The sequence below is a fragment of the Falco cherrug genome, chromosome 14 (assembly GCF_023634085.1).
Source record: "Falco cherrug isolate bFalChe1 chromosome 14, bFalChe1.pri, whole genome shotgun sequence".
Lineage (NCBI taxonomy): Eukaryota > Metazoa > Chordata > Aves > Falconiformes > Falconidae > Falco > Falco cherrug.
This window is the reverse complement of record NC_073710.1, coordinates 23,296,084-23,312,335: the sequence shown is the minus strand read 5'-3', so window position 1 is coordinate 23,312,335 and position 16,252 is coordinate 23,296,084. Positions and strand designations below refer to the sequence as shown.

At 44.8% G+C, this 16,252-nt stretch overlaps 1 long non-coding RNA gene across 1 annotated transcript; it reads right to left on the bottom strand.

The window, feature by feature from the left end:
• Positions 1-3,007: 3,007 nt before the first annotated feature.
• LOC129737345 (uncharacterized) lies at positions 3,008-5,967 on the bottom strand. The gene is made up of 2 exons (XR_008735096.1): positions 5,859-5,967; positions 3,008-4,297 (listed from the first exon to the last, which is right to left on the bottom strand). It is a non-coding gene; the product is annotated as an uncharacterized LOC129737345 (long non-coding RNA).
• Between the last annotated feature and the right edge of the window lie 10,285 nt (positions 5,968-16,252).

Here is a 16,252-nt window from a genome sequence, read left to right as displayed (position 1 = left end):
GCAAGACACAGAGTATCCTGTCCAGTCAAGTTCGCCAACGTGACCCAAACATTTACCTTTGGTAGAAAAGGGGGATAAGAGCTACCTTCAATAGGCCAAGGTCCAGGTATGAACATCATTATCCATATTACTGTCAATGCTTGTTTCTCTTTTTCTTTTTCCATTGTCGTTTTACAACCAGCCATTCTTCTGGTCGTACTGTCCACGACCAAGGCACTGCAATTGATTGTCCACACTCTAATCCTACAATAATGTTCTTGTTAATAATATAAATTCTGCTTGCTAATACAATATATTGAAACAACAACTGTGCAATAGCCCATACTTCTAGGCTTTCAATCAATGATAAAAAATTTGCAAAAACTAAGTTTGGCAAAATCTCAGAACCTAACCCTATAACTCCCTCCAATTCCAAAAGAGGTTTTCCCATAAAACATTCAGCCCAGTGTATATGATTAAACCTTAATATTTGATTATTACACTCAGAACACATCCAATGACCCCATCTGTCCCTTAGTCTTACAGCTCGCCAGCGATCGTGATCACAGAGTTCACAATGAATCTTGATCCACGGTCGACAAGATGGTTCATGTTCATAGCAACTTAACTATAGAAATCGAGACACTGTCCAATCTGGTTCATGACAGTGTCGTTGAAAGTCGATGTAATGGAAGATAATATCTGCTAGCGGTGCCGTCAGTGCGTTGGGGATCTGGTCTGGTCCAAACGTATTACCTTTGTTAAGTGGTTTAATCCAGGGCGATTATGTCCGTTCCAAGCGCTGTAAAAAGCGAAAACTAGATGCTATATCCTGAATTTGGTTACCTGACATTAATGCAAAACAGAAATCATCATGCAGTTTTTATTTCATTCTGTAGGGTCGGTGTCGGTATCAGTTGTCTGCGGTAAAGGTTCACGGAAAGGTCGTACATTCTTTGCTGGGATCCATCTGGGTCCTTTTTCTGTGGAGACACAAGCATAACCTTTTCCCCATGTAACAAGAGGATATGGTCCCATAATTTTACCTGTTTCTGGGTCTCGAACCAATACTGGGGCTTTAACCCGTGCCTCGAAAGAGGTATTTGCAGTAAAATGTTGAACTATCGGTGGGTTGTTATCTATTAAAGAACAATTTAAAAAATTAAAAACATACAATGCTTTCTGTAACCGTTCCTCCGGAATAGCCATTCCCATTCCCCCTTTTTGTTGTTGTAATAGACGTTTTAGAGACTGATGAGACCGTTCAATGAGAGATTGACCGGTGGGGGAATGAGGAATGCCAGTAATATGAGTTATACCCCATAGGGCAAAAAAGGTTTTTATAGTTGTTGAAACATAAGCTGGACCATTATCTGTCTTTATCTTTGAGGGAATACCCAAAGTAGCAAAAGCACGCATTAGATGTCTATGAACATCTCGTGCCTTTTCTCCTGTGTGACACGAGGCAAACAAGGCGCCTGAAAATGTATCAATGGAAGAGTGGATATATTTAAGGTTACCAAATTCAGAATAATGTGTGACATCTGTTTGCCATAATGGTAGGCTTTGTAATCCTCTAGGGTTAACTCCTGCAGCAATTGATGGGAAAGAATGTTTTTGACAATCAGGACAGACAGCAATAATATTTGACGCTTGTTGAGAAGGAAGGTCAAACTGTCGTTTAAGAGCTCCAGCATTTTGATGGAAAAAAAGAGTGACTTAGTTTAGCTTGTGCAATACGGTCTGGCAGTACTTGAACTGGTAACGTCAATAGATCAGCTCGTCGATTGCCTTCTGCAAGAAAACCAGGTAGTGAGGTGTGAGATCGATCTAATATGCATAACAAAATAAGGCGCAGATCGAGCGTCCAAAAGGAAAACAAGTTCCTGTAACAGGGTAAAGAGTTGTGAATGTGAAACATTCCGCAGCACAGAAGCTTCCGCTCGTGTAACAATACCTGCAACATAAGCTGAATCAGTAACAAGGTTGAGGGGTACCTTCCATTTTCAGAAAACGCGAACAACTGCATTCCGTTCTACTATTTGAGGTGAACCGGAGACTGTCTCTATGTCCGAGTCCCATTGTCTCCGTTGATCATCCCACCATAGGAGAACAGATTTATGTGATTTGCCTGATCCATCTGTAAACACAGTAAGTGCCTGTAAGGGTTGTTCGCTTCTTTTGGGTTTTAACATCAGACGAAAGTCAATGTTAAACAGTTTGTGTGAAGGTGGATGAGAAGTTATTTGACCTGTATAGTCAGCAAGTGCCCTAACAAAGGTGTCTGATTGCTGATAAAGCCATTGCAAGTATACCGTTGTTATTGGTAGACAAATACAGACAAAATCCTTCCCTGACAAGGTTAACAGGCGTGATCTAGCTTTAACAATCAGAGAGGCAAACATTTCATGTTGTGTCAAAATAGTTTTTGTAGACTGGTTAGGTAAAAAGATCCATTCAATAATCAACAGGGCGTCTGAGTTCTGAAGGTCCCACTGAAATATCAGGGCATGAGGCTGTCGAGCAGGGTTTAAAATAATCAAGTAAAAAGGTAGTTCAGGGGCCCATCGGTGGGCCAGTCAAGAAGCAATAGCTGAGGCAACCTTTTGTAAAGATGTATCTGCTTCAGAGTTAAGATTACGTGGAAAACAAAGATTAGTGTCCCCTTTTAGTAGTTCAAACAGAGCACCCAAGTCTGTATTAGAAATTCCCAATAGTGGTTGAACCCAATTTATTGTTCCCAGTAATTTTTGTGCATCATGCAGGTTTCTTACATTGGTATTGATCTGCAATGGTTGAGGAACAATAGTTTGTGCTCTTATTCGCCAGCCCAGATATTTCCAAGGGGGAAACTTTTGGACCTTTTCTGGTGCTGTACAGAGACCTGCCGAATTCACAGCATCTGTGACAAGGGCTACAGCTTTCTCCATGACTTCGTGATGTTGTGCTGCCACTAAAAGGTCATCCATATAATGATACAATAACACAGTAGGCATAGCATTTCGGACAGGACTGAGTATTTTCGCCACATACCATTGACACATTGTAGGGCTATTTTTCATACCTTGTGGCAGTACAACCCACTGATATCTCTGCAATGGAGCTTGCATGTTGATGCTTGGAATTGAAAAGGCAAATTTCGGGGCATCATCTGGATGTAACGGGATACTGAAAAAACAATCTTTAAGATCTATGACAGTTAGATGCCAGTGTCGAGGGATCATAGTCGGGGACGGGAGCCCGGGTTGGAGGGCTCCCATATCTTCCATAGCATCATTAATTTTTCTGAGATCATGGAGCAAGCGCCACTTGCCAGTTTGTTTTTTAATAACAAAAACTGGTGAATTCCATGGGCTGGTAGAAGGTACAATGTGTCCTTGGGACAGTTGTTCTGAGACTAAGTTTTGAAGTGCGCGAAGTTTTTCCAAAGGAAGGGGCCACTGATCCACCCAAATAGGAACATCAGATTTCCAGGTTATTTTTAGGGTGTCGCACACTTCAATGGCCCCATCTAAAAATGTGTACGGATAGACATTCCCCATTGTGGTAATACATCACATCCCCACAAAACCATAGGTACAGGCAGCACAAAAGGTTTAACAGAAGCCACATGTCCCTCTGGTCCTTGAATTCGAATTAGTTCCAAACTCTGACGACTGTTACCGGTCCCCCCTATCCCAGCCAGTGTCTGAGAGACATTAGTCAGTGGCCATTGCGGAGGCCATTTGGCTTGAGAAATTACTGTGACATCAGCTCCAGTGTCAATGATCCCATTTAGTGCTATTTGTTGGTCATTGTAAATAAGGGTACACTGATACATAGGTCGCTGTGGAGAAATGGATTGTACCCACAAAATACGAGGTAACCCTGTGGATCCAAAACCTCCTCTCCTCTGCGGAGGATGATCAGTGATAAGAGAGCTTACCCTTGCTGGAAACAGAATCAATTGCGCTATTCGACTACCCTGAGGTATCGTACAAGGTGGAAATGGAGTCCATGCCATGGTTTTGATTTCATCCACACTGTCAGAGTCAATAACACCTGGTAAAACAGAGACCAGACAATGTTGTGGAAGATCTACCAATTAACGGAGCTTGTGTATCGGGGGGTAATGGTCCTTTGACATTTGTTGATAATAAATGAACCGAGGAATCGAGCAGTGTTACTGTGTGTGAGATTGCCAGGTCCAATCCGGCGCTGCCTGAGGTTGCTGGACAGGGACTTGAGGTGTCGGTGCTTCTCTCCGAGCTTGTTGAAATGTCAGCTGTGGCACTTGTGTCTGCGCGCGTCGCTGCCCCGCGCTCCGCGGTCGGTTTCCCTGTATCGGTTGTCCCTGGAAGTCATACTTAGATCGACATTGATTAGCATAATGGCGCCCTTTCCAACATTTCGGACAAACTCCAGGACCAGGAGGTTGTTGTCTATTCCCTGCAGCCCGAGCAAGACAATTTCTCTTTAAATGACCAGGCTTACCACAACCATAGCAATTCCCCACACCACACATCGCTGCAAAAGCAGCAGCCATAGCTTCAAACTTATGGTCAACCGTACCGATTCGGTTACATGCTTCCACCATTTCCACCAGAGTGGGGTTTGGGTTGGTTAGAGACTTCAGTAGCCTTTTACAATCAACATTAGCATTTTCAACAGCTAGTTTTGTTTAACAATATATCCCAAGCTTCCGCATTATCTACTTGACGTTCCAAAGCCTGTTTTAGTCTATCAATAAACTGCATATAAGGTTCTCGAGGCTCCTGAGTGATGTTAGTAAAAGCTTTTTGTGGCTTTTGTACGTCAGGAACCTGGAAAAAAGCCTTTTTCGCCTCTTCTCTAATTGCCTCGAGCGCCGCACGGGGGGCAGTTTTGAGCCTGCGCTACAGGATCAGTATGTGCACCGGTGCCCGTAAGATGTTCTGTTGTTAGTGCAGCTAATGCAGCATCATTATGATTAACATACGTGAGCAGGAGTGCTTGCAGTCCCCCTCTCCAGTGCGACTCCCATAATGTGTACTGAGTCGGGGTTAGTAGCAATCGTGCTGAAGATTTCAAATCATGAGGAGTCATGACATAAGTATCAAACACAGAAGATAACAGACTTATAAAATAGGGAGAAGAAATACCATGCTCCGTAACCGTGCGGTGCAGTTCTTTAACAACCGAAAAAGAGCGAGCCTCCCATCGTGCTCCCCCTGCCCGACCCTGAGAATACAAGACCGGAGCAACTATAGTTTTAGCCATTTCTAAATCCCCCTCCTTTAAGGCTTGTTTCTTTATTTTGCATCACAAATGCAAAATACGCTAAATATTTAATCGTATTTATTACGCTAAATAGGCTAAATATTTAATAAAATAAAAATGCAAAATAGGCTAAAATCACAGGCCCACACGTCACGCAGATCAGGAGGGTATAAATCAGGTTTTTGTTCAGGGTCTACCGGTCCCAGGTCAAAGGGGTCTTCTTCTGGCGGATACCCCACTGCATTAACACCCAGGGGTTTAGAGCACTGTGATTTAGAGGCTGATAAGGACAGGGCTATAGGAGCTTGCAACTCCTCCTCCTCTCCTTCCTCTGCCTTTTCTTTTTGTGCTTTCAGAGTCTCAAAAACAACTCTCCACGAAGAGAGCAGACGGTGGGACTCAGTATTGCCTTTTGTCGCAGAATCCCACAATTTCACCCCTGTATCGTCCCAAAGTTCCCGCGTGAAAATTGTAGTTGCAGTCACTGCAGGCATATTTACTTGCACCCACTTAAGCATTGCTTTAAGGTCATGCCCAGAAATACTTTTCTTATGTTTGTTAAGGAGACCTTTCATAAGCACATATAGGTCTCTTTCTGGGGATGAAACCTGATTCCCCATTACGGATTTCCCACAGCTCACCTCTCAACTCCGGAGGGATTTATGGCCGGCCGGCTCCCGCTTCCTTTCAGCAGATCATTCAAAGTTCTGTGGGATTCGCTGCATGTCGCTCAGTTAGGCGATTCGAGAGTCCCTCCACATCAGATCGTTCACCAGATCACGTCAGGGTCAGCAATTTGCGGCAAATGAAGAGACGGGACGCAGCTTGATGCAAGCAAGTTGTCCATTTATTAGTGATTTTCTTACAATTATATACGTTTCTACCTTCTACATATTACACACTGATTGGTTAAATCTTCAGCGTAAAAAACACTGATTGGTTGATATTTAAGGCACACCGTTAGAACAATAGGAACTTATTAGTTTACCTTGACATAGCAACAGTTTCTATTCCAAAGTTAGGGAGTTTCTTTCTACCCGGCTTTCTTGATTAACAAAGTTACATATCGGCGCCATCCGTTCCCTTATCTGGCTACTTGTTTCTCTGTCCGTCTGGTTGCCTCCTCAACTGTGACGGCTCAGGGGTCTGCAGTTAGCTTGTTCCTTTGTTCCCAGGGCTTGTGCCCTACAAGTTCTAACGAGTCTCTATTCATCAGGCTATCAGTACTTGGACTCTTGTCCTTGAGGCCTTGTCCTACACCGTAATACATAACCCAAAGACTTAACCCTAAGATATAACCATAAGTCTTAAGACTGAACCTTAAAACTTAACCTTAGGACTTAACATAAAGTCTTAACCCTAAGACTTAACCCTATGACTCAACCTTAAGACTTAACCCTAAGACTTAACCTTAAGACTTTACCTAAAGACTTAACCCTAATACTTTACTGTAAGACTAATCCCTATAGATTTAACCCAAAGCCTTAACTCTAAGACTCAAACTTGAGACTTAACCCATAGACTGAACCTTTAAGGCTTGACCCTAAGACGTAACCCTAAGACTTAACATTTAGACTTAACCATTATTTTAAGGTAAAGTCCTAACCCTAAGACTTAACCCTAAGTTTAACCATAAGACTTAACCTTAAGACTTACTCTAATTCTTAAACCTAACACTTAACCTTAAGGCTTAACCCTAAGAGTAAACCCTGAGACTTAACCCTAAGACTCAACTTTAAGACTTAAACCTAAGACTCAACCTGAAAAATTAACCTTAAAACTTAACTCTAAGACTTAACACTAAGACTAAAACTTCAGACTTAACCCTAAGACTTACCCTAAGACTTAAACCTTGAGTGCTGCGGGCATTTCGGGCGAGCGGGAGTCAGATTCAAATACTCACAGAGTTCAAGATCTGATCCGTTTATTGTACAAACCAGGTAGACTTTTATAAGGCATTCTATAAGCGTGCAATAATGTGGTTGGCTATTTTACAAGCGTATAATAATATGATTGGTTAACAATTGTTTACTGGGAAGATTTCTGTTTCTGCTTTCTCTGGCACGTAGGCTCCTTTCTGCGGTTTCCCAGCTCCTCTTATCACGTCCCGTTGGCCTTGCTTTTGAGCAAACATCTGCAATTTGCTCCTTTTTCTTCATCCCACTGTTCTGGCCGTAACCTCGTCTTATTTCTTCAGTATTTTTCCACTTGCTTCAGAGTTCAGTATAATCATTCAATACAGCAAGAGCCCCAACACCTCCCCCTTTCTTTTTAAATACAGCATTAATACTGCGTTCCACACAGCTCTGAAAACATTGTAAAAGGCAAGGCACTAAAAGTAACAAAAGAATAACAAACAACAATATAGACAGACCTTGTTTCAATAAATCCCTCAACCACCCTCAATTCTTGTTGAGGTAAATAAATTGATACATTTAAACGGTAAATCAACTGTTGCAAAAAATACGTATTTTTAACAAGTGTAGTATTCCACCAGGTACAGTTATCACTAAAGCCAAAATTCGTGTCATTATACTTCTTATCTAACCAACCCCAATATGATTGATTTATAGCCGTATAGTTTACTCCCAAAGGCTCAAAAGCTAGTTCAAAGCAGAAACGCATTTCTTGTAGGTGACATCTGAAGCACTTTTTTTCCTTTTTTTTTTTTCTTTTTTTTTCTTTTTCCTTTTTTTTTTCTTTTTTTTTTCTTTTTTTCTTTCTTTTTTTTTCTTTTTTCTTTCTTTTTTTTCTTTTTTCTTTCTTTTTTTTCTCTTTTTTTTTTCTTTCTTTTTTTTTTCTTTTTTCTTTTTTTTTTCTTTTTTTTTTTCCTTTTTTTTCTTTTTTCTTTCTTTTTTTTCCTTTTTTCTTTTTTTTTTCTCTTTTTTTCTTTCTTTTTTTTTTCTTTTTTCTTTTTTTTTTTTTTATTTCCTTTTTTTTTTCCTTTCTTTTTTTTTTTTTTTTTTTTTTTGGGGGGGGGGGAGGGGTTTGTAATCAAGTCCGTATTTTTCCTTGAGAAGCTTAAGCTGTTCCTCTTGTTTCAGGAGAGTTTCCAACTCTGATTTGTCGAATAGGTCCGTATTTCCCAAAAATATCATACGTTTCCTCCGCTGTGATTTTATACGGCAGGTTCCGAATATAAAGGATCCGATTGACCTCTGGGGGCAGCCAGATGTTAGCTCGCTTGGCCGCTTGCATCGCCATGGCGCCGATCGGAGCGGGGGGGGGGGGTGGAGGGGGGGTGCCGCCTTGGAGAGAAACCGCGGCCGGGACGGGGCCTGCCGGGCCGCACGCCGCCGCTCGCCGCTTGTTCCTTTTCAGGACACCAGGGTGGTAATTGCGCGACCATACCCCGTACAGCTCGATACGTGCGAGCCAAAGTCTTTACCCCCTTAGTCCCAACTTGCACAGATTCCCATAAGTCCTCTCCTACTTTCTTCCATGTTTCATTATTATATACATCTTGCGTAGAAGCAAGGTAACCACGGCGGCAACTCCAACATAGCAGATCAACTACTGCCTGCCGTGAGACTGGCGTTTCAGTTTTTTCTGCCAGTTTCATCAAACTGTCTACGATTGCTTTTTCCACCACTGATGCAGTGATTCCCATCCTGCTTAAATTTCCTGACTCACCGGTCAGCCGTGCACGTTCCGCCTTTCTTCGGGCGCCCAGCTCTCTCTCCGCTGGCAGCAGGATCCTCGCCGGCTCCGCAGCTCGTAACACGATCCTTAATGAATCCTCCTGACCTTTTAACCGATCCTGTCGACCCTCATCGGATCACGTCGGGGGTCACCAGATGCTGCGGGCATTTCGGGCGAGCGGGAGTCAGATTCAAATACTCACAGAGTTCAAGATCTGATCCGTTTATTGTACAAACCAGGTAGACTTTTATAAGGCATTCTATAAGCGTGCAATAATGTGGTTGGCTATTTTACAAGCGTATAATAATATGATTGGTTAACAATTGTTTACTGGGAAGATTTCTGTTTCTGCTTTCTCTGGCACGTAGGCTCCTTTCTGCGGTTTCCCAGCTCCTCTTATCACGTCCCGTTGGCCTTGCTTTTGAGCAAACATCTGCAATTTGCTCCTTTTTCTTCATCCCACTGTTCTGGCCGTAACCTCGTCTTATTTCTTCAGTATTTTTCCACTTGCTTCAGAGTTCAGTATAATCATTCAATACAGCAAGAGCCCCAACACTTGAGCCTTAACCCTTTCTTAACCTAAAGACTTAACCCTAAAACTTAACCCTAACACTCAACTTTAACCTTAACCCTAAGACTTATCTATAAGACTGAACTCTAAGACTGAATCTTAAGACTTAACCCGTAAGACTCAACCTTATTAATTAACCTTAAGACTTAACTCTAAGACTTAACCCTAAGACTTAAGCCCAAGACTCAACCTCTAAGACTTAACCCGAAGACATAACCTTAAGACTAAAACCTAAAGACTTATCCATGAGACTTTAACTCTGCCTTAAACTAGAGACATATCCCTAAGAGTTAACTGTAAAGACTCAACCTTAAGACTTAACCCGAACACTTAATCCTAAGACTCAACCCTAAGAGTTAACACTGAGAATTAACCTAAAGACTTAACCCTAAGATTTAACTATAAGATTAACTCTAAAGGCTCAACTTTCAGACTCAACCTTAAGACTTAACCTTAAGATTTAACCCTAAGACTCAACCTTAAGATTTAACACTAAGACTGCACTCTAAGACTGAACCTTAAGACTTAACCCTTAAGACGCAACCTTAAGAATTAACCTTAAGACTTAACTCTAAAACTTAACCCTAAAGAATTAACCATAAGACTCAACCTTTAAGATTTAAGCCTAAGACTGAACTCTAAGACTTAACCCTAAGATTTATCCTTAAGACTTAACCCTACGTCTTAACCCAAATACTTAACCCTAAGACTCTACCCTAAGAGTTATCATTGAGACATAACCTAAAGACTTAACCCTAGGGATTTAACCCTAAGACCTATCCCTGATCCTTCACACTAAGACTTAACTCTAAGGCTCAACCTTAAGGCTTAATCCTAAGACTCAACCTTAAGACTTAACCCTAAAGACTTCAACTCTAAGATTTAACATTCAGACTTAACCTAAAGACTTAATTGTAGAGACTTAACCCTAAGACTTATCCCTAAGGCTTAACCCTAAGACTTTAAGTCTCATCCTTAAGACTTAACCCTAAGACTCAACCTTATGACTTGACCTTAAGACTTAACCTAAAGACTTGACCCTAAGACTTAACATTTAGGCATAACCATTAGCCTTAACCTAAAGACTTAACCCTAAGACTTGACCCTAGGACTTAACCCTAAGGCTCAACCTTAAGCCTTAACCTATAAGACTTAACTCTAAGACTTAGCCCAAAGGGTTAACTCTAAGACTGAACCTTAAACCTAACCTTAATACTTAGCTCTAAGTCTTAACTATAAGACTTATTCCTAAAACTCTCAGCCTAACACTCAACATTTGGACTTAACCTAAATACTTAACCTTGAGACTTAACCCGAAAACTTAACCTTAAGACTTAATCCAAAATACATAACCCGAAGACTTAACCCTAAGACATAACCATAAGTCTTAAGACTGAACCTTAAAACTTAACCTTAGGACTTAACCTAAAATCTTAACCCTAAGACTTAACCCTACGACTCAACCTTAAGACTTAACCTTAAGACTCTACCTAAAGACTTAACCCTAGTACTTTACTGTAAGACCTATCCCTATAGATTTAACCCAAAGCCTTAACTCTAAGATTCAAACTTGGAGACTTAACCCATAGACCAAACCTTTGAGACTTAACCCTAAGACGTAACCCTAAGACTTAACCTACCAAAAAAATTCCTTCCTGGCACCTTCCCCGGAGGAGTTGTGCATTGGGTTTGCCTTGGAACAGTTTGTCTCCGGCCGAGTACAAACGTCAGCACACCCCATGCACAGCTCCAGCAGGGAAAGGTGCCAGGAAGGCATTCTGCTGGCAGTTCTCACACTGCCCCGGTAGCCAAGATGAAAGGTACCACAAAAGTTGGGCACCTGCTTTCTGGGCTGAGATGGGGAACCGCTGACTGCACAAAGAGGTTAAGAAGAGTTTCATGTTTAAGTTAAAGGAGACAGTTTCTGAAATTATCTTAGGTGAAAAAACCAAGGTGGTGTACTCATGGATTTTCTCCCCTGCAAAGCCATGAAGAAAACATGAACCGCACTCCCCAAAGGCAAAGGAGCAAACTGAGGGAGAGCAGCTCATCGGCGCCTTTCAGAGCTTCAGCAGTCTGGAGAAATGGGAAAAAACCCCATACAAAGATAAACAGCAGCCAAGAAGCACTTTTATAAAATGCATATTGGGGCCTGTTCCAGATCTCAGAATGACTTTCAATATTGCTTTGCATGACTATTAGACCAAGGCCTAAAGTGGAGTGATAGCTTCTGCTTGCCGGGGCATGAGAAGATCACTCAAATGAGCGACACAGTAACAAGCAAACACCAAAGGCAACAGCGGAGCTTACCATTTCCCTCCACTGGCGACCAGCTGTGCAGTAAACCAGCTTAACCAGCCTCCCTAAGGATGGCTCTAAAGTCACTGAAAAGGAAAAAAAGAAGGTAAGTGCTTAGCCTGGAATGCAAAGGCACCATCTTGGCTCCCAGGCAGGTGGCACTGATGGCCCAGCAGGGTCATGTCCCCACGTTCCAGGAAAGATAAAAAAAGTGCAGGACGTGTTTGTGGGGTGGGTTTGATGCATCCTTTCCGTTTGGTGAAAGCCTGAGGAAGGACGTACCCCACGGTAGGACCGGTGGCACTTTACACCTGAGGTTAAAAAGTGCTGCACATCAGTGACACTGCCCAAGCTGCTTTCACCACCAAACAATAAAAGATTTGCTTTCTCCAGTATGGTGGGAATGATGCCATAAAGTCGGTCATGGAGAGAAACCCTCTAAGCCTTGCTTGCAAGTTTCAGAAGGCAGGCATTCTTTATGGCAGTGCTGGGAGCACGGGGGAATGTTTCCTCTGAGCGTGCTCACCCAGTTACTCGAGGGCACGCACTATGGACAGCAGAGCACTTGCACACTCATAGCGCATTACACATGCATTTTCAGTCAGGCACAGGATGGGTTACAAGTTTCTTGCTTTAATACAAATGAGCACACACCCTCAGACAGCACTGCTGAGGTTTTTTACTAGCTCCCCGTGCTCCCCAAGCGGGGCCTTGCCCTCTCTCGGGGGGCTATCTGAGTCAGAGGTCGCGATCTCCCCCCACAACAATTACCTTTGTCCGACTTCCAACCAACGTTCTGCGGATCGCAGCACTCTATCGGCTTGTCTCCTCCTGTGGCCACAACGTCCTCACCCAGAGGCTCTTTCTGCATCACTGAAGAGAATGGAGTTCTTTTCCCCATCCATTCTTTATTCCCCATCCTTCCCAAGGCTGACTCCCTGGATGAGAGGTCCCTTAATTTGTCACTTCTAACAGCTTTAGAGAGTCAGCTTGGCCTAACCTTTGTGCGCAGGTGTGTTTAACGTAGAGCTAAACACCAAATCAGTGTGGTAACTGGGGAGCTCAGACATCTTGTCCCTTTGCCGAGCCAGCAGCCTTCCCTTAACAGAATCCCTGGACACAAACGTATATACAGTGGAATCTATACGGTGGCATCAAACGTCCCGCCAGACACCACATCCGTCCCTAAAATCCTTCCCCCCAAACAACCCTGAAAGACTTCCCTTGACCCCCTCCTCCACCCTGGCTGTTCCTGAAGTCATCCCCCACCTCCACCTCCCCGCCCTGTCCCTAAAACCTTTTCCCCCAAACCCTGGTCCAGCCCCAAAGTCCCTCACCCACCTTTGGTCCGTCCCTAAAGTCCTTCCCCCAACCCCCGGTCCTTCCCTAAAGGCCTCCATTAACCCCCCGTCCGTCCCTAAAACCCTTCCCCCAGGCCCCCCAGTCTGGTCTCTAAATAACACACACACCCTCAACCCCCCCCACACCCCACCCCCGGTTTATCAATACACACACACCCACCTCCCCCCACCCCCCACCCCCCCCACACCCACTCCCACAAACACACATCCTTGCCCCACCCCCCACACACCCCGCTCCATCCCTAAACACCTTCATCCATTCCCACCCGTCCGTCCCTAAACCCCTTCCCCCCGCCCCCTCCCCTGCCCCCGTCCCTCTGTCCCTGGCACGGCCCAACTGCCCAGCACCACCAGACCACTCTGGCCCAAGCACCGTAAGGCAATGGTTCCCACCTGCCAATAGCAAGTCGAGGAACATTTTTTTTTCCTAAATAGTGTTTTACTTCATACGCTGCCGACTACGCCAAATTGTGTTTTGCTGGCTGACTGGATACACAGCAAAGCTGAACTCCAGATCAAATATAATCAAATATATCAAATAATGGAATGTATCAAATGCAGTTTCTTATAATACAATAAAAGAAAATAGCATGCAGTATGATAAAAGGAACCAGTAGCAGTTACTGTGAGCGATATGATAAAAGAGCAATAGGAGCAAAGCATCCAATTGTTATTCCAAAGTGTTAACATGCCTAAGGAAAGGAGACATCACCAATTCCCACCCCAACAACACCCAGGCCTACCCTTCGGCTGGGAGCCCCCTTGCAGCTGGTGCCAGGAGTCTCTTGGGAACTGGGAAATTCCCCTGGAGAAGGTGCCAGGAAGGAATTCTCTTGCTGCTTCCCACTGTGCATGGTAGCCATGTGAGGCACAGCGCAAGGGTTCTGCTCCCTGCTTTCTGTGGTGAGAAAACTGACACAGCATTTTGAACACACACAGAACCAAAAAGCATGGCTTGGGAAAGTGCAGCACGGCTCCCCTGGAGAGGGTTCCAGGCAGGAATTCTCTTGCTGCTTCTCACCCTGCCCTGGCAGCCATGTGAGACACAGCACAAAAGTTCTGCTCCCTGCTTTCTGTGGTGAGAAAACTGACCTCTTTTCAGTGGCAATAATGCACAGCCCAAAAAACTCACCTTGACAAAGTGCAGCAGTGCTCCCTGGAGAAGGTGCCAGGAAGGAATTCTCTTGCTGCTTCTCACTCTGTCCTTGCAGGCAATGTGAGGCACAGCAGAAAAGTATTGCTCCCTGCTTTCTAAAGTTAGCAAAATTGACCGTTCACAGTTGTACTCATGTTGAGGCAAGACTTTCTTACTCAAAAGCAAAACCCAAAAAGCCACGTAGCCTTGGGAACCCCCTTGTCCTTCCGTGTGGCTGGTGACTTCCCATGGCTCTTCCACAAGGCAGGACAGATAACCACGAATTTGGAAGCCCACGTTAGTTCAAGTACACTTAGTCCTCTGACAGTCACTACTTATGGGCCAGCGGTCCTCTCACCCCTCCACAGATCTGCCTGTTAGTCCTCTAGCAGTCATTCTCCATGGAGGGACCACAAGTCCTCCACACCTACCCACCAGCTCACCAGAAATGAGTCAGACCACGCCAGAAGTGACACTGCCTGACCTGCAGGAGATCTATTAGACCAGTAACGATGGTTTCAAGACAGAAAAGCCCACCACCATCCACCAGCACAGCAGAAAAACAACCAGAAGAAACTTCGTACACAAACCAAAGGCCCCCATCCAAACCCCACAAAGGCAAAATAGCTGAAAAAAGGCACTCTCCACAAAAAAACCCCACCACACAGATCACAAGATAAGATAAAAATGCCATAACCCCAGGAACACAGGGCCAACAAACACAGATTCTGTCCATTACAGTAACACACTTTGACACTAACTCGCTTGACCTCTGACATACTTGACCTTGTTGCCCCCAAACCCCAGCACATCGTAGCCCTAAGGCAACACAAAACGGAGCACAAAGTCCCTGAAGATCTCCGCCAGGGCAAAAGCAAAGCACAGAGCCACACAGGAGGGGGGGCTGGAAGGGACCCGTGGAGGTCCTCTGGGCCAAGCCCTCTGCTCCAGCACGCTCGCCTCGAGCAGGTTGCTGAGAACTGTGTGCCCTTGGCCTTTGAAGATCCCCAAGGACAGAGACTGCACAACCTCCTTGGGCAACCTCTGCCAGCGTTTGATCGCCCCGAGGGGGAAAATTTGCCATTTCTATCTCTCCTTTCACTGTACCGCATTCCAGAACAGCCATGAGATGACAAGCTCAGGCTTGAAAGCCAGTGCTGTGGCTGGCCTGAAATTCTGTCCCCCTTTTTTTCATCCACTAGTAGCTAAAGGAGGACAAAGAAGGATTTCTTTCAAAGGAGAACGTCTCTTTTCCTCTGTCCTTCTTCTCTACCAGTGATCTGGATTCTGAGTGCTGTGCCACTGTCCTAATGGCTGGGATAGGGATACTTCTTGTAGGACAGGGAGGAGGTGACAGTGGAGATGATCAGGCTGGGGAAGCTGAAGGAAAACGCAAGCAACTGGAGTTGCCTGGAGCAAGAGTGGCCAGCTTCCGAGCTAGGTCACCTCGTGTCCTCAGCTCCCATGCAGGAGCTGAACCACACACATGGACTGCAAAGCAGTGTGACCCATAGAAAAAAGTTTGCTTGGCTCGGGACCGCCCAGGGGCATTTAACTGCAATTCCGCCCTTGTCAGCAGGAAGGAAACATGCCCTGCAAGCACACACTGAGGCACGACACCTTGCCCGGGGCTAAAGGGTACCTCAGGAGACCTACATGGGACCCCCCAGCACCTGGATTGCTGGCTGGAGGATGCGTAGGTCAAAGGACCCTGATGGGAGCCCTGCAGGCTCTCATACATTGGACCAACGGGCACCTTCCCTTGTCATACAGAGCATCCTCTCGGATGCTCTGGACAGTTTCTGGTAGATCTCTGGAGAAGAGCTTCTCCCCAGGCCTCTCCCATGGGCTTGCTCACCCCCGGAGCCCTTCCCAAGCACAGCCCCAGCAGGTGGATGCAACCGGCGTTGCAGGGAAGAACAAGCAGCAGGCACCACAGTCAGCACTGCGGGAAAGCTGGGACCCCAGACACCCACCCAGGCTCTCCAATCCCAGCCTGGCCCACAAGAGTGCCTTTATCTCCCTTTC